Below are 19,083 nucleotides of genomic sequence, written 5' to 3'. Positions count from 1 at the left end.
TTCCCATGATTTTATAAACCACATTCTTTGAGAAGGTGCTCAGTCAACTTGCATAATCAGTTTCACTCTGAATAAAACTATAGCTGTAATGTTTGCAGATAAGGTAAGTAGTTATCATGTTGGTAGTACCTCTAACAGTTTAAACTCCACCCCAAAATTAGCCAGTAATCTTGTAGGAAGGTACTGTATGATCAAATGTTGAATCATGTAAATATAATGTAAATGTATCACTGAGCACTGTTTCCTAGTGTATCCTAATTCTTTTATTTCATCATTCACTTCACTGTGCTATTGTTATGATGTGCTTAACAGGGAGCATGGTTAGTAATAGGAAGATAAACCTGGATGTTACTACAAAATTGCATTTAATGAATATTTAAAGAATTCAGATTTCGTCTGCCTCCCTTGTAATTTGGATCTCTTCTTATAGACATACTGCTAACATGAAGACCTTTCTCTGTGCTATATGCAAACAGGGTAACTACAACAAAGCCACTTTCAATTCTTGATGATATATCCAGGTTTATAATAATAATTGTGTTTACATTTTATGGTGCCTACTATTGACAAAATGTTATTTCCCTATATTAAACAGATGAATACATAGAAAAAAAAAAAGAATTAGTAATCCTGTCCAAATGCTTCAAAAAACTGAAGAGGAGAGAAAGCTACCTAACTCATTCTATGAAGCAAAATCATCCTAATACCAAAGTCAGACAAAGATACTACAAAAAAGCAAATTGTAGACAAATCTATTTAAGGAATATAGATGCAAAAATCCTCAACAAAATAGAAATTGAATCCAGCAGCACATTAAAAATATTATACACCACAACCAGGTGGGATTTATTCCAGGTAAGCAAGGCTGGTTCAACACAAGAAAATCAATTAATGTAACACACCACATCAACAAATTACAATGGGAGAGCCACTTGTCATCTTGATTAATGCAGAAAAGGCATTTGACAAAATTCAACATCCTTTCTTGATGAAAACACTTCAAAGGATAGGAATAGAAGGGAACTGTCTCAATATGATAAAGGCAATATAGGGAAAACCCACAGCTAGCATCATAGTCAATGAGGAAAGAATGAAAGCTTTCCTTTCTAAGATCAGGAACAAGACAGGGATGCCCACTGTCATCACTGTTATCCAACATCATGCTAGAAGTTCTAGGCAACAAAAATAAATAACAGGCATTCACATTGGAGAAGAAGAAGTAAAACTTTCACTGTTTGAAGATGACATGATCCTATATGCAGAAAATCCAGAAAACTCTACAGCAAAGCTACTAGAGCTAATCAGTGAATACAGCAAAGTGGCAGGTTACAAGAGCAACATGCAAAATCAGTAGGGTTCCTATACACAAGTAATGAGCAACAGAAGGAGGAAATCAAGAAAAAAAAATTCCATTTACAATAGCAAGCAAATGAATCAAGTATTTAGGAATAAACTTAACCAAGACCACAAAAGACATATACACAGAAAACTACAAACAACTGCTAAAAAAATGGAAGAACATATTGTGTCCATGGATTGGAAGACTAAATACAGTTAAGATGTAAATTCTACCTAAACTGATTTATAGATTCAATGCAATGCCAATTAAAATCCCAGCAAGTTACTTTGCAGAAACAGAGAAACCAATAACAAAATTTATTTGGAAGGGCCAAAAATATCTTGAGAAGGAGAAACAAAGTGGGAGGACTCACACTACCTGACTTTAAAACATACCACAAAGCTACAGTTGTCAAAACAGCATGGTACTGGCATAAACATAGATATCCTGACCAATGGAATCAAATGGAGTGTTCAGAAATAGACCCTCACATCTACAGACAATTGATCTTTGATAAGGCATTCAAGACAATGCAACAGGAACAGAGCAGCCTCTTCAATAAATAATGTTTGGAAAACTGGATATCCATATTCAAAAGAATGGAAAAGGAATCCTATCCCACACCTTATACAAAAATTAACTCAAAATGGATCAAAGACCTAAACATTAATGCTAAGACCATAAGATTTTTAGAAGAAAATGTAGGGAAATATCTTAGAGATCATGAGATAGGAGGTGGTTTCCTAGACATTACACCCAAAGCATGAGCAATCAAAAGAAGAACTAGATAAATGGGATCTCCTCAAAATTATACACTTTTGTACATCAAAGGACTTTGTCAAAAAAGTAAAAAGGCAGCCTATGCAATGGGAGACAACATTTGGAAACCATATATCAGATAAGCACTTAATATCCAGAATATATGAAGAGATCCTACAACTTAACAACAGAAGACAAACAACCCAATTTAACAATGGGCAAAAGACATGATATACACTTTTCTGAAGAGGAAATACAAATGGTTCAAAAACATATGAAAAGATGCTTAACTTCACTAGCTCATAGGGACATGCAAATCAAAACCACAATGAGATATCATCTCACACCTACTAAAATGGCCATTATCAAGAAAACAGAAAATTACAAGTGCTGGAGAGGATGTGGAGAAAGACACACATTTATTCACTGTTTTGGAGAATGTAGAATGGTGCAGCCACTCTGTAAAGCAATGTGGTGATTCCTCAGGAAGCTATAGTATGCAATTGCCATAAAGATCCAGCAGTTCCATTGCTAGGTATATACTCAGAGGAATGGAAAGCTAAGATATGAACAGACACTTGTAAAATGATGTTCATAGCAGCTTTATTCACGATTGCCAAGAGATGGAAACAGCCCAAATGTCCACCAACAGATGAGTGTATAAACAAACTGTTGTGTATACACATGATGGAATATTATGAAGCTGTAAGACTAAACAAAGCCATGGAACATACAACAACATACATGAATCTTGAGGACATTATGTTGAATGAAGTAGCCAGAAACAAAAGGACAAATACTTTATTGACTAACTAATATGAACTAACATTAATGAGCAAACTTTGAGAGTTAAAACTGAGAACACAGGTTATCAGGAGATAGAAGGACGGTAGAGAGTGGGCATTTGATGCTGAAGGAATATAGAATGTTCAACTGGATTGATTGTATAGATCCAGAAATGGAGAGCATAATTCTGTGTGATGGGAGCACAATATTGTAAGTACACTGAACAAAGATGTGTGAGAGTAAAGCTGAAGGAGGATTACTAGAGGCATGTATGACATCAGAAGGAAAGACAGATGATAAAGACTGGGAGTGTATCTCAGTGAAACCTAGATTGGTCAATATTAGTGACTAAATGTACATATATAAAATGTTCCATGTGCAAGAACAAATGAATGTCAATCTTGCAAGGTATTGAAAAAGGGATGGTATTGGGGAAAAATATAATCAATGCAAACTGGAGTCTATGGTTAACAGTAACATTGTAACATGCTTCCATTAAGTGTAGCAAATGCAATGTACCAAAGCTAAATGTCTATGAGAGGGGGATATAAGGGAGGGGTATGGGATTCTTACTAGTGGTGTTATTGTCTGTATTCTATTATATTGTACTGTATTATCTTTTTTATTATTCTTTAAAAATTTTTTGGAGTAATGAATATGTTCAAGTGCTGATTGTGGTGATGAATGCACAACTATATGATGTAATGTGAACAATTTATTGTGCACTGTGAATGATTGTATGGTATGTGAATATATCTATAAAATTGCAGGGAAAATATAAATAGAGGGATACAAGTGATGGAGAAAACACGGAGAGAGGGATGTACCTATTTACTGTTGGTGGGGAAGTAGAATGGTGTAGCCTATCTGGAGGACAGTGTGGTGGTTCCACAAGAAGCTAAGCATGTGGGTGCCATAAAGTCCTGCAACCCCATTATGGAGTATATACTTGGAAGATCTGAGAGCAGGGACATGAACAGACATTTGCATACTTGTATTTCTGGTGGCAATAGTCACAATTTGCAATGGATTAAGGTAGCTTAAGGGTACACTGACTGATGACCAGAATGGTGAAATGTGGTGTATGCATACGTTAGTATACTGAGCAGCTGCAAGAAGGAAGGAAGCTGTGAGACACTCAACTAGGTGAATGGATCTTGAGAACAGCAGTTTGAGTGAAGTACACCAGAAATGAAAAGACAAACATTATAATGCCTCACTAATATGGATTAACAATAATATATAAACTTAAGAACTGAATCTTAGAGCACAGCTTATCAGGGGAACACTCACTGTAATGGTCCCTAGACTGTAAGCTCTTAGAGCAGTTACATCTATGCCTGCACTATAATGGTTATCCCCAAATTCTGAGATGCTGAATTCTTTATGTGTAACCTGGTGGGTCTCTGGAACTTTGGGTATCTGTATGACACCTGAAACTCAGAGCTAGAGCTTGGTGATGAATGTCAGCATTACCTTATACAGCAACTGTTAAAAAAGTTGAAAAAGAGTTCAGATTTCAGTTTGAGATATGAATGAAGTACATCTGGTTACTACTAAGGAAAATCAGGCCAAAGGGTAAAGTACATTATTGACTGTGTTTTAAACTTCAACTTCTGTGTAAGACCAAGGGAAGAGATGTTTATTTGGTGCATGATCTATATTTTCTGCAGCACACTAAATAATTTAACTTGTATGGTCAGTTTATTCAAATCCATAATTACATGGAACTTTGAATAAGAATTGAGATCTGCTAGGTTTATACAGGTTAGTATGAAATCCCAGTACATCTTAAAGTAATTTGAACAGAGAATAAAAATATATTTGCAGGACCACTCTGAGGAACTGGGAGAAAATGCAGAAATGTTGATGGCTTAATTTGGACATTTCCATGGACTTACAACTGTAAATTTTGAACCTAATAAATCCCCATTGAAAAAGCCAACCTGTTTCTGGTACATTGCATTCTGGCAGCTTCAGCAAACTGAAACAGTCCCTCATGATATTTCTTTTACTTAAAATCTATTTTATCTGATACTATAGCTATTTCAGCTTTCTTTTGTTTACTACTTAACATGGTATAATTTTTCCCCAACCTTTCATTTTCAACCTACTTAGCTCTTTAGGTTTAAACTCTTGTAAATAGCATATGGTTGCGTGATGTTTTTTGTTGTTTATATGTGTGTGTGTGTGTGTGTGTGTGTGTGTATCTCAATTATAACAATCTCTGCCTTTTGACTAGAGAGTTTATTCCATTTACATTTAAAGGTACTACTGATAATGCAGAACTTTCTTCTGCCATTTTGCCATTTTGTCTTTGTAAGTCAAATAACTTTTTTGATCCTCAATTCTTTCATAAATGTCTAGTTCCATATTTATTTGTTTTTTTATTATCATACATTTTGAGTACCTTCTTATTTCTTTTTTAATACATTTTCATTTATTTTATTTCTGCTTACCATGAGGTTAAATTTTAACATCCTAAATCTGTAACAATCATATTTGATTTGATACCAACTTATATTCAGTAGCACACATGTATGCTATTCTTATGCCCCTCCATCCCCCACGTTTTTGTACTTGTTACAAATTATATATGTGTACATTGTATATCCTTAACCATGGATTTATCATTACTCTTTATGCATTTACATTTTAGCACCTGTAAAAAATAAGAAGGTAGTTACTTACCAAAAAATACAATACAAATATACTGGCATTTATAATTATTCATATTGCTACCTTTACCAGTTGACTTCATTTCTTTAAGAAACTTGATCTACTATCTACTGTCATTTTCTGTCAGGATGAAGAATACTCCCTTTAGCCTCCTTTGTAGGGCCCATCTAGTGGTAATGAACTCCCTCTGCTTTTATTTTCTGGGAATGTCTTAATCTCTCCCTCATTTTTTTTTTTTTTTGGTTGAATTCCCTTATTTATTTTTTAATTTAATTTCTTTCTTTTTTTTTTTTTATTAAATTCAGTTTTATTGAAATACATTCACACACCATACAATCATCCATGATATACAATCCACTGTCCACAGTATGATAACATAGTTATGCGTTCATCACCACAATCTATCTCTGAACATTTTCCTTACATCAGAAAGAACCAGAACTAGAATAAAAAATAAAAGTGAAAAAAGAACACCCAAATCATCCCCTCATCCCACCCCATTTGTCCTTTAGTTTTTATCCCCATTCCTCCACTCATCCATACACTAGATAAAGGGGGTGTGATCCACAAGGTCTTCACAATCACACTGTCACCCCTTGTAATCTACATTATTCTATAATTGTCTTCAGGAGTCCAGACTACTGGGTTGGAGTTTGGTAGTTTCAGGTATTTACTTCTAGCTATTCCAATACATTAAAGCCTAAGAGGTGTTATCTATATAGTGCATAAGAATGTCCACCAGAGTGACCTCTCAACTCCATTTTCTCTCTCCCTCATTTTTGAAAAAAAATCTTGCTGGATATAAAATTCTTGGCTGGCAATTGTTTTCTCCCAACACTTAAATATGTTGTACCATTGCCTTCTTGCCCTTCATGATTTCTGATGAGAAATAGACACTTAATATTATTGGTAATCCCTTATACATAATACATTACTTTTCTCTTGCAAATTTCAGAACTCTCCATCATTGGCACTGGGCAATTTGATTACTATGTGTCTGGGCATGGTTCTCTTTGAGTTCATCCTATTTGGTGGTCATTGGGCTCCTTTAATGCACATATTTTTGTCTTTCTTTAAATTTGGGAAGTTTTCTGTCATTATTTCTTTGAATATTTTTTTCTGACCCTTTCTTTCTTCTTCTGGAACTCCTTTGGGTTCATGGTATATTTGACGGTGCCTTACAGGTCTCTTCAGCTCTGTTCATTCTTTTATTCTTTTTATTTTATGTTCCTCAGCCTGAATCATTTCAATTATCTTGTCTTTAATATCATTGATTCTTCCTTCCCTCACTTCCAATCTGCTGTTGAAACCATTTAGGGAATTTTTCATTTCAATTATTATATTCTTTGACCTCAGTCTCTCTGCTTGGTTCCTATTGAGAATCTCAAAGACATTTCCAAATTTTTGTTCATTGTTTGCCTCATATATTTTATTTCTTTCTCCATGCTTTCCTTTATCTTCTTGAGCATATTGAGGAACCATTTTATAAAGCCTCGGCCCATTAAGTCCAAATCCTGATCCCTGACATTGATGATTTCTGCGTTTTTATCTTGTTCCTCTGGATAGGCTATCATTTTCTGTTTCTTTAATTTTGTGAAATCTTTTGTTTCAAACTGTACATTTTAACATCTTAAAGTGTTAATGTTGGGATTTAATGCCTGAGTTCTCTGTTCCTTAAGTTTGTATCCAGCTAGTTATATAACAGATTTTTTGAATTCCAGGAGCTAATCAAAGCAAACAAACCTTTCACTGACTTTGCAAAATGACTCTAATTGGTGTTGGCGCCTATCAAACATTATCAGCCCAAATGCAAAGTGTGGGATCCTTATTGTCTTATCTGAGTCTGCATGTCGCTGTGGGTACTGCTTCTTTTCCTGGCTTGCAAGAGGACTTAGGAATTCTACATTTACAGTTTACAGTTAACAACCCCTGTATTCCATTTGAAATAGGCGTTTACCTCCTGCTGGGTGATTTCTTGAGTGGTTTAATGCAGGTAGTTCTTTTCTCCAGCCTCTTTCAATTTAATTGTTTCTCACACTGTTCCACCAGCTGTCTGCAATCCATTTCTCTGTCCTCAAGACAAACTTTGGAGACAAGTTCCCTGGCTCAGTCTCTCAGACTGCCATGCAATAGATTGGCAGTGACATACATGCACCCCAGAATTCACACAGGGCCACTGTGCTACCTCTGGAACAGGGCCAGGGATACACAATGGAAGCACAAGTTGGCTCCACCCTGATTTGTGGAAGGGATTGTAAAGGGGCCAGCAAGGGCACCAGGAGCTTCTTCTATGGCTTTATGGATTTTAAAGCTGTGTTTTCTTGATTCAGCACTTGCCCAGTTAATATAGTCCTTTTAACTGTTTTCCATAGTTTTTGGAAGGTTATTGTCTTTAAGATTTCTCTGCTACCTTTGCCTGAGATGTTTGAAATAATGGCCCCCACTGATTTGAAGTAGTTTATCAAAAGTAGTGATCTCTGATCACGACACCAAACAAAAGCAGTGGGTTCTCTGCCTGATGCACATAACAGCCAATCCATGACAGTGGTGTTTCAAAGACAGAAAGAGTTTACATGTGAAGCAGAATATCAGGTGGCCTATGGGCCAAAAAATCTATCTCCTGAGTCTAAGGAGTTCAGAGTTTTTATGAATTCAAAGAAGGGAAGGATATCATTACAATAGTATACACAGGGCTAAGATTAGGCTAGAATAACCATTGAAACAGAAAATATAAACAGGGATGAGAAGGCCAAAATAACCATTACAATGGCCACTGTAAACAGGGCTGAGATCAGGCCACAACAACCATTACAATAGTAAGTATAAACAAGGCTGAGACTAGCTGAGTTTCAGTAATTTTAGGTATTAAATTCTGTCTATTCTACAATATAGAAAGAAAACTATCTATATAATGATTCAGTCATCATAAGCTTTTATTAATTCTTAATTTCTCAGTTACAATTCCTCCCTTTTATTTTTGTCCTTTCCTCAATCTTGAGGAATATCTAGGTGAAGACCATTCTATCTTCTTTGTGCTGAAAGAGGCCATCATCATTATGGGGTAGAGGAATGAAACTGGTTTTTGTTCTGGGAAACACTGGTATCTCTGGGTTTCTGGGATTGCCTGGCAGAGGAACAGGTAATAATATATATTTTACTTAGGTAAAAAAATATATTTAAGTAAAAGTAGTAGAAGGAGGGGATTTATAACTATATTGCATTGGGAAAATAACTTTTTTATAGATTTTAGATAGAACCTGGAGTGTTCCTCAGGATTTTCAGAAATAGTGTTGGCAATATCTGGCTGAGACCTGCATAACAGTAACCTCCAGAATGATCTCCCTACTCTGTTTGAAATCTCTTAGCCACTGAAACTTTATTTATCTCCCCCCTTTAGATCATGAATCCATTGCTAATCCCATGGTGTCAAGGAAATTTACCCCTGAAAGTCATGCCCCACATAGTGGGTTTATTTGCAGAGTTTGGTTTAGAGACAAAGATCACATTTGAGCAACGTGGAGATTTTCCGGGAGTGACCCTTAGGCATTATATCATATTAGTCAGAGCTCATATATTTTAGAGTAGATTGGGAGCCCTTATTACTTAAATTCCCCAGGTGGGGAAGTTTAATAGTTCCATGCTTTCTTTCATCAGTCCCTCAAGGGACCTTGCAAATACTTTTTCATTTCATGCCCCAAATACTCTGAAATACATTAGGATATTACATCAATGTGTACAGAAAACTAAGATTTCATCCCCTATTCTAGGTTCCATGTCATCTAAAGCTGAGTTAGGTTGTTTAAATAAACTGACCAGAGTTAGCTCCTTTTACAGTTGCTGTATGGGATAATGTTGCTTCTTTAGTATTTCTAGAGCTGGAGAACTCTTGAGTCTGAGTCTCAGGTATCACAGAAATCCAAAGAGCTACCAGGCTACAAACAAAGAGCAAACCATCTCAGAATTTAGAAATAATAGAGCTCAGGAATAAGTGTGACTGCTGTAAGAGCTTAAAATCTAGGCCTTAATTTTCATATAAGCATTTTATAAAGTTATGTCCAGAAATAGAAACATTTGACAATTTGCCTTACATTGGGGCCATCAACCACAAACAATAGAGTTTTTTCCTATCTCACCTTTATATATTTACCAGTGTTATGTTAACTAACAGGTAGAACAAAATGTGCATACTTGCCTTGCTTCACTTTTTAGGTCCCTTTTGTTGACCACATGTACTTTTAGAGAAGTATTAGAACAAGGTACTATAACTGACAAGTAAATTTGGTTGTTTCCATGATCTGTATCGTATCATGCTATAACATGGACAGTGAGAACATTGTCAAGTCATTAGAAATTTTATACAATCTCTAAATATGTGAATAACATTTCACCCAAATATAGACAATAGAAGGATAGAATATCCCTTTTCACTTATTGTAATACTTTGCAAACACTTCCTATATAATATCACCACATTTTACAAGGTAAAAGAATGAATACTTTACAAGAATTTGAAACAAAAGACATTCTTTAGGATTTGACTTTGGGAGGGCAAAATGTCAAAAGTTGTCAGATTTGAACCCTATACTACACAGGAAAATGGCTTACTGTGAAATAATATTTGGTTTCTTATTTAACCAAAGTGACAACAAAAAGACTTCTAAAATAAAGGATGATAAGGTCAACATAAACATCTACAAAGATATTATTCTGATATGATATAAACTCTTTGTATTCTAGACAGAGTACTCAGATGCTTAAGAAAAATTGTTTATATTTTTCCATTAAGAGCAACAATCCACGTTATTTTAAAAGAGAGAAAACTAAACTCAAGTTTTGTATGAATGCAGAGTTTGACATAAAATCTCTTTTAAAAAATATTATAGTGAGGGGGCAAGATGGTGACATAGAGAGGAGTGGAATTCAGTTAGTTCCCTGAAGCAATTAATAAACAACCAGGAACAACTAGTAAATAATTTGGAATAACTGTTGAGGGACAACCTTGACTGTCCACATATCATACACCAACCTGGATTCAGAGGAATGCCTGAGATCGCAGCATAAAATCTGTAAGTAAAAACTGCGGAACCACACCAGGAGCACCCTCCACCCATGGCAGGCTGAGCTGCAAAACCTCAGTGTGGTAAAAAGCAGCATTCTCAGAACAAGTGAACATAGCTCAACCTAGCTTTAGCTGGGGTTTTAATTAACAAATATGGACTGCTGAATACAAGTGACAAACCCCTAACAAGTAGACAGAGGCTTTTAGTGATGACTGACCTTAAAGAACAAGAAGATTCCTCTGTCCCAGGAGAGGGAGCCCAGAAGACCAGGTGTTTCCTCTGGCTGACAGGTAAAACTGTGAGGTCATGGACTCATTCTGAAAGGGAGCTTTCTACCCCATTTTCTCTCTCTCTCAATCTGAGGGGCTCAGTGGAGAGAGCCTCAGCTATTTCAGTTTGCAGTGCTCTGACCCAGACAGGGGTGGAGACAACACAGTCAGAGAGACAAAGGGGCTATTCAAATGCAGATGGTAACTATCTAGGGGGTGTATCTTCCCTAAGAGGAAGGAGGTAAGGTCCAGCTCTACTTCGCACCTTCCCTTCAGAACCAGACCCCAGAGTCTGGGGGAAAATGGCCAAAACAGAAACTAAAGGGGCCACACCTCCTTACACAAGTTGGAAGAGACAGGCAAACAGCTGCCACCTGTTGGTTAGGAAAAGAATAGCAGCTAGACACCTCAAAAGAAAGTCTGTCAATCTCTAAGACACACCCACAGGGAGACTTGAAACTGAATATAACCCCATTCTGAGATCTGAACTCTTCTGGTCTGGGAAAATATGATTGGGGTAACCAAGGAAACCATATCCTAGACAACAGAAAACTACAATCTACACTAGGAAAAACAAAGATACGGCACAAAGGAACAAATTTACACCTCAATCAAGATACAGTTGACATACTGTTTCACTTTAATGAAACAATCTATTAAAGATATTCAAAGAAATATGCTAAATCAAATAAAAAATCAAATCAATGAGTTCAGGGAAGATATGGCAAAAGAGATGAAGGCTATGTAGAAAACACTGGGCGAACATCAGGCAGAAACTGAAAGTTTGAAAAACAACTGGTGAAATCTATGGAAATGAAAGGCACAACAAAAGACATGAAAAACACAATGGAGACATAAAACAGCAGCTCTCAAGAGGCAGAAGAAAACACTCAGGAACTGGAGAACAAGACACCTGAAATCCTACACACAAATGAATAGATAGGGAAAAGAATGGGAAAAAATTGAGTAACATCTCAGGGAATTGAATGACAACATGAAGTGCATGAATGTATGTGTCATTGGTATCCCAGAAGGAGAAGAGAAGGAAAAAGGGGCAGAAGCAATAAGAGAGGAAATAATAATGAAAATTTCCCATCTCTTATGAAAAACATAAAATTACAGATCCAAGAAGCACAGTGTACCCCAAACAGAATAGATCTGAATAGGCCTACCCCAAGACACTTAATAATCAGATTATCAAATGTCAAAGACAAAGAGAGATTCATGAAAGAAGCAAGAGAAAAGCGAATCATCACATACAAAGGAAGCTTGATAACACTATTTGTGGATTTCTCATTAGAAACCATGGAGGCAAGAAGGAAGTGGGGTGATATATTTAAGATACTGAAAGAAAAAACCCGTCAACCAAGAATCCTATATCTGGCAAAACTGTCCTTCAAATATAGGGGAGAGTTTAAAATATTCCTTGACAAACAGACAATGACAGTTTGTGAACAAGATACCTGCTCTACAGGAAATACTAAATGGGACACTACAGACTAGGAAAAGACAGGAGTGAGAGGTTTGAAACACAGTTTTGGGTGATGGCAGCATAGCAATGTAAGTACACTGAACAAAGATGACTGTGAGTATGGTTGAAAGAGGAAGGTTAGGAGTGTGTGGGACACCAGAAGAAAAAAGGAAAGATAAAGACTGGGACTGTATAATTCAGTGAAACCTAGAGTGTTCAACAATTGTGATAAAATGTACAAATATATTTTTACATGAGGGAGAACAAATGAATGTAAACCTTGCAAGGTGTTAAAAATAGTATGGTATTGGGGAAAAATACAATTAATGCAAACTAGAGACTATAGTTAACAGAAACACTGTATTATGCTTCCTTTAATGTAACAAAGGCAATATATCAAATCTAAATGCCTATAAGAGGGGGACATAAGGGAGGGGTATGGGACTCTTGGCATTGGTGATATTGTCTGACTCTTTTATTCTACTTTAGTTTAATTCTATCTTTCCTTTTGTTGCTTTTTGGCTATCTTCTTTTTTCTTTCTTTTTCTTTTTCTTTTGTCTCTCTATCTTCTTTGGCTTTTCTTCCTTCTTTGTGGAAGATATGGAGATGTCCTTATATAGATAGTGGTGATAGTTGTGAATACATAAATACATGACTATACAGGAACCAACAATTGTTTACTTAGGATGAAAAGTATGGTGGGTGAACAAAACCACCTTAAAAAAAAAAATGGATTGGTGAAGAAACCTTGAGGGCACTATATTAAATGAAATAAGTCAGACATATAAGTACAAATTTTGCATGGTCTTACTGATTTGAACAATTATAATATGTAAACTCATAGAAATGAAGTATAAGTTACCAGGATACAGAACAAGGCTAATGAATGGGGAGCAGTTGCTTATTAAGAGCAGAATGTTCAACTAGATTGAACTTAAGTGTTTGGAAATGGACAGACATGACGGTGGCACGATATTGTGAGAATAACTAACAGTGCTGAATGGTGTTTGAATGTGGTGGAAAGGGGAAGCTTGCAGTCATATATGTCACCAGAAGGAAAGTTGGAAGTGAAAAGATGGGAATGTGTAAAATAGTGAATCTTGTGGTGGGCAATATCCATGATTAACTGTACAAATATTAGAAATCTCTTTCATGAACTAGAACAAATGTATGATACTGTAACTGGAAGTTAATAATAAAGGAGTATATAGGGGAAAATATAGGTGTTGCAAACTATGTACTACAGTTAGTAATATTTTAACATTCTTTCATCAACAGTAACACATGTACTATACCAATACTATGAGTCAATAATGAAGGGGGGTGGTCACGGGTGTGGGAGTATTCAAGTTTTCTTTTTTTGTCTTTACTTCTTTTCTGGAGTAATGAAAATGTTCTAAAAATTGAAAAAAAATAGTTGTGTTAATGGATGCACATTGTGTTAATGTATGATGGCACCATGGGCAACTAATTGTGCACTTTGGATCATTGGATAATTGTATGGTATGTGAACAATCTCAATAAAATTAAATCTTAAAAAATTATAAACAAGTCTATAACATTTTGGTCAGCATTTATTATGACAGAATTCACTTCACCAATCTTCTACAATTTTTGATATCTTTGCAGGTCTTGTCTTACATATTAAAACTAGTCATTTTACTTTAGGACAACCATACTCCCTTGGATAAGCTTATAATTTTATTCACCATTGACTAAAATAAATAAAATTCACTTTCATAAACCTTCTACACTTTAATCAGAACATATGATCATCTTAGCATGGAGACTAATAAAAACACTATCCATCTCACCTATAGTCTTTATTTATCCAGACTTCATACAACTAGAAATAAATTGGATTACAAATTTACAAAGCCTTTTGAACATACATCCTATGCTTCAACAACAGTACCCATGAAGGGGAGAAGAAACAGAGATACTACAAAACAATGGAAGAAGAAAAACTTATGCTTGAGTTTGGAATGCAGCTAGGCATTTATGTACTTTATACTCACAATACACAAATGATGGCTTCACAACATGCCTAAAATCTTTCAGTCCAATCTGCACTATCTTCAAAGGTCAGAAGGGCCCAAGTTTGAAATGTAATCAGCTTCTGAGTAATTAACAGGTTTATATCCAGAAGAAAATCAACTTTTTCTCAACATTATTCCCAAGTACTAAATGATATAAGGAATACATTGCTCACAAAATTAAGTTATGTCTTATAAAAAATTTGGTTCCAAGCTCTACCTATTCAAATGCTACCCTCTTATACCAGGGTCTTACAAGTGCCATTTGTTCTATGAAGTCTTCCCAATCATTCTTTACCTGTCTGCCTTCTTTTTTCTGAATTCCTCCAGCATTTTTATCCCTTATTAAGATAATTGGCAGGTACTTTAAATACTACTGTCTTATACGATGCCTTGGTACAAGTATATTCCAACTAGAATGTAAACCCCTTGGAGCCAAGAATTATGTCTTCTCCATTCATGACAGCACATAAACCTGCTTTTGTAATATACTCATCAAAAATATACTGACTGATGTTAACAAAGCCACTACAAATCTCAATTCTTCCACATACTGGAGTAACTAATGGCAAAGTAATTAAGTAGCCAGATTCTTTGAAATACAGGAAATTAAGGTTGCAAAAATCTTGGTTATATTTCTTACTATACTCAACTGTCTCCTTAAATACTATATATTCTAAGCATCAACATATTGTCACTTTACTATATTTTATATAAATGCTATCACTTCCAGGTACATTACTCAGTTTATGCAACCTGTCTCATAAGGCTACTTTTGAAGAGAGGGAATTTTAAGAATGCACTTATCTTCTCTTTCAATCTTACTAATTTGGACACATGAATGTTACACAAACCTTCTACAAGTTTCCATATTCACTCAGTTTTGTCCTACGTATTCTTGAGGATAAAACTCTACACTTTTATTTAACAAAGCACATTTTGTATATTTACATACCCAAATAAAATTGTATTTGTTTGATTCAAAAAGTCATCATATCAATAGTAGTCCCGAAAATACTAAAAATTCCTAAATCCCTGAGACTCTATAAAAGTTTTACTCACTAAGTTTACTTTTCAGAAACTTAAATCCCCCAGAGTGCTCCTACACCAGATAAGTCCCCAAACCCAGAGGGAACACCCTCTCCAAGAACATCAACCAGACACATTCCACTTCTCCATAATGTCAACACCCCTTTTCAATAGGAATAAGTTAGGGTGCTCACTGCCCAGATATCCCTGAGGGTTGAAAAAGTGATCAAGCTAGAGGGGTCTGGCAGCAACTAACAAGATAGACTTTCACAAAGGATTATGAATACTGAATCTTTATATAAATGTGTGTGTGTGTGTGTGTGTGTGTGTGTATTAGTTTCTAGGGTACTAGAATAACTGGAAGGAAACAACTGACATGATGGAACTGTAATATATAACAGGCTTTAAAATTTGCTATATAGCTACTCGTTAAATTGCACTTGAAAGTTATCACATTTCTGTATATATGTTATACTTCACAGTAAGGAAATAAATGAAATTGTGGAAATGTAACCCATAATATTCTTTGAAATATGCTGTCTAACTACTTGTTAAATTGTACTTTGAAAGTTGTCACTTTTCTGTGTATATGTTTTATTTTACTACAAAAAAAGTAAAAAAAAATCACCATAAAAACAGGAATTTGACTAAACTTGTCACTGAATTTTTTCCAGCTGTATTTGCTTTTCTTGTTCCTTCTCCTGGAAATTAAAAAAACAAAAACTCTCTGTTTTCATAATATTCCCAAATTATGAAGTACCTCAGAAGTATATTGGCTGCCAAGCTCTGGAAAACACACTGCAATTATTTAATTTGTCCCATGAATAAATCCAGGAAAACTTTTCATAGCTCTCAAGGACATTTCCTTTTACTTACTGAAATTTAGCAATTAATCTTACTCAATTACTCCTATCTCCAGGCTATTTATCTTTTAATAATGATTTGCTTACTATGGTTACTGTTGCAAAGGTATTATTGAAAAAAATAAATCTAAGTGAGGAATTCTTTCAGAATAAACATGGCATATTCTGCAGCATTTCTTCTGTGCCCACCATTTCTAATCTCCAGGCCCAGTAGAAAGAATTCTAAACAAAGCTCTCCCCCATCTTTCCACACCCAACCCTTCCCCCATAGCTGCCTTAGCTAGTTAGGCCCTGGGGGCAGGGATAGGTGAGTCAGAAAAAACAAGGCCTGGTTTTAAAAGTTTTAAATGAGGGTGGTGGGATTTAAGACCCCTAAGTAGGTCTTGGTGTTGATGAGAGCTCCTATGCTCCAATGTTTCCAATTATTAGATCTATTTTGCCTAGAGCTGTGTCTTTGACTTCAAGAAATGTCAGAGGGAAGTTTCTTTCCAATGTCCAGGTTTGTTTGCAGTAATTACAAAACTAAGGCTTTGAACCCTGGTGCCTATAGGGTTTTTTTTTTTTTTCCTTTTTCGTTGGGACTGCAGGAGTACTAATATATATATATATATATATATATATATATATATATATATATATATGTATATATACATGTTTATATTTATATGTTTAAATATAAATATTTTTACATATATATGCATGTATATGTGTGCTTATTTATCTTTAAGCAATTTGAATTGAGCTGTTTAAGAACTTTTGTTAATTTGCTATTACCATCCAGAGGTATGAAAATATACATTGAACAAGCAGATAGTCATAAATAAAAAGCTAATCACACACACAAAAACCGAAACATAGAAACATAGAATATACTTTTGAGAGGGACATATAAAGGATTAAATTTACATCATCTCATCCCATTTCTGTTCTCTTTTGCAGAAGAACTCTAACTGTAATACAGTGTTCTGTAGAACCATTTTTAGGCCCTTTCCTGATTCTAAATCATGTTGAGGCCAGAGTGTGTTACAGAAATAAACTTTTTTGTTGTTTTTTCATAGGCTCATAACTAAAATCTTTCCAATTATTCAAAATACAGTGCAAAGGTCTATATTCAGGAATGCGATTGGAATTCGAATTTCACATTTTAAAGAAATTTCAAAATCAATAACCAATTAGGAACACTTGAACAATACAGTTGCAGTAACAAACCAGCTAACAAATTTAAATGGACACTTCACACTTACTTTATATTTGAGTAACACACCCATTAATAACTACACTGAACACACCAATTAGCAATTAAACAGGTGTCATATACTTATATAAATTCATTAAATTTCATTAAATACCAATTAATTGTTGGAGTACTCATTTTCTAATAGTATACTTAATAGACAATAGTACTCAAAAACAGAAAGGTGCCAAGGTCACAGCAAAAGGGGATCATTCTGGAAGTGGGACTGGGCCTTAGAGCCAGGTCCATGGGACTCAACCACTGTACTGCCTTCCCAACCCACTTTTATCCTGATGATGCACTCACCCAGTCTGATGTCTACATTGGAAAAGTTTCTCCCTTTGAAGCATTTTATGACACCAAGGGTCTGGAGTGTTGGCAGAACAGAGAAAAACCTGGTTGCTGAGACTCTAGACTAAAAGGGTCTAGCAGCCACAAGAGGCTCAATTACCTGTCTTCCTGTCCCACCAGGGCTCCAGAACTTTGGGCAGTGGACTCCGTCTTAGGAACCTTGGTTCTCTCTGGGTCACCAAATTAATACCATACAAAAGTGGTGGGTTCTCTGCCCAATGCACTTAGCCAATTCATGACACCGGGGTTTCAAAGAGAGAAAAGCATAATGCTACACATGAAGCAGGAGATCAGATGGCCTATGGGCCCAAAACTGTCTCCCCTGAACTCCTTAGAGTTCAGAGGTTTTATGGATTCAAACAAGGCAGGGGGGTGGAGTTGTTACCATTACAGTAGTAAGTATGCACGGGGCTGAGACTAGTCTAGAACAACAGCTACAGTCATAACTGCAAACAGGACTGAGACCAGGCCACAACAACCACTACAATAGCAAGTATAAACAAGGGTGAGACTAGTTGAGTTTCAGTAATTTCAGGTATTAAATGCTGCCTATTCTACAATATAGAAAGAAAAACATCTATAATCAAAACAAATTAAAATTGAAATCTAAAAACAAATCATAACCATTTGTTAATTCTTAATTTCTTGGTTACAATCAGATCACACACCCCTGGAGGCTGGAGGACTAGGTTTTTATGTCCCACCCCGGCACCAGCAAGCTGTTCCAGGAGCCAGAGCTGTGTCCCCCTGCTGCCTGCCATAAGGCTGGAGGAAGGTAGAAGTTAGCCACTGTGGACAGGATAAGAATCACCAGTATTCATCACAATTTACAGCCTTTTCCTCCTGTTCCTGCCTGGATGCTGCAAAATGTTCCACTAGACTTTGGAGTTTCAAAATAGTTGATTCAGACAGGTCCTGTCAGTTCAGTAGTTGTTTTGGTGGAGACTGATTCATGGAGCTTCCTGCTCTACCATCTTCCCATAGTCCTCTCTGATAAATGAGTCTTGAATGCTCTTCTCAGTGATAACTGAGGGTCTGGCATTCAGTGAATGCTGTTGTTTGCAGTGCTTAGTATTTTGATTACCCGGAGCCCAAAAGCTCAGAGCAGCAATTTAATAACTGAAAACCTACTAGAGTAGATTAAAGAATTAATGTTCCTTTTTATACCAACACATCCAGAAAACATTTATAAAGAAAGTTATCTGG

The sequence above is a fragment of the Choloepus didactylus genome, chromosome 3 (genome assembly GCF_015220235.1).
Source record: "Choloepus didactylus isolate mChoDid1 chromosome 3, mChoDid1.pri, whole genome shotgun sequence".
In the NCBI taxonomy this organism is placed as follows: domain Eukaryota; kingdom Metazoa; phylum Chordata; class Mammalia; order Pilosa; family Megalonychidae; genus Choloepus; species Choloepus didactylus.
The sequence above is the reverse complement of the archived record's forward strand: the minus strand, read 5'-3'. Positions refer to the sequence as shown.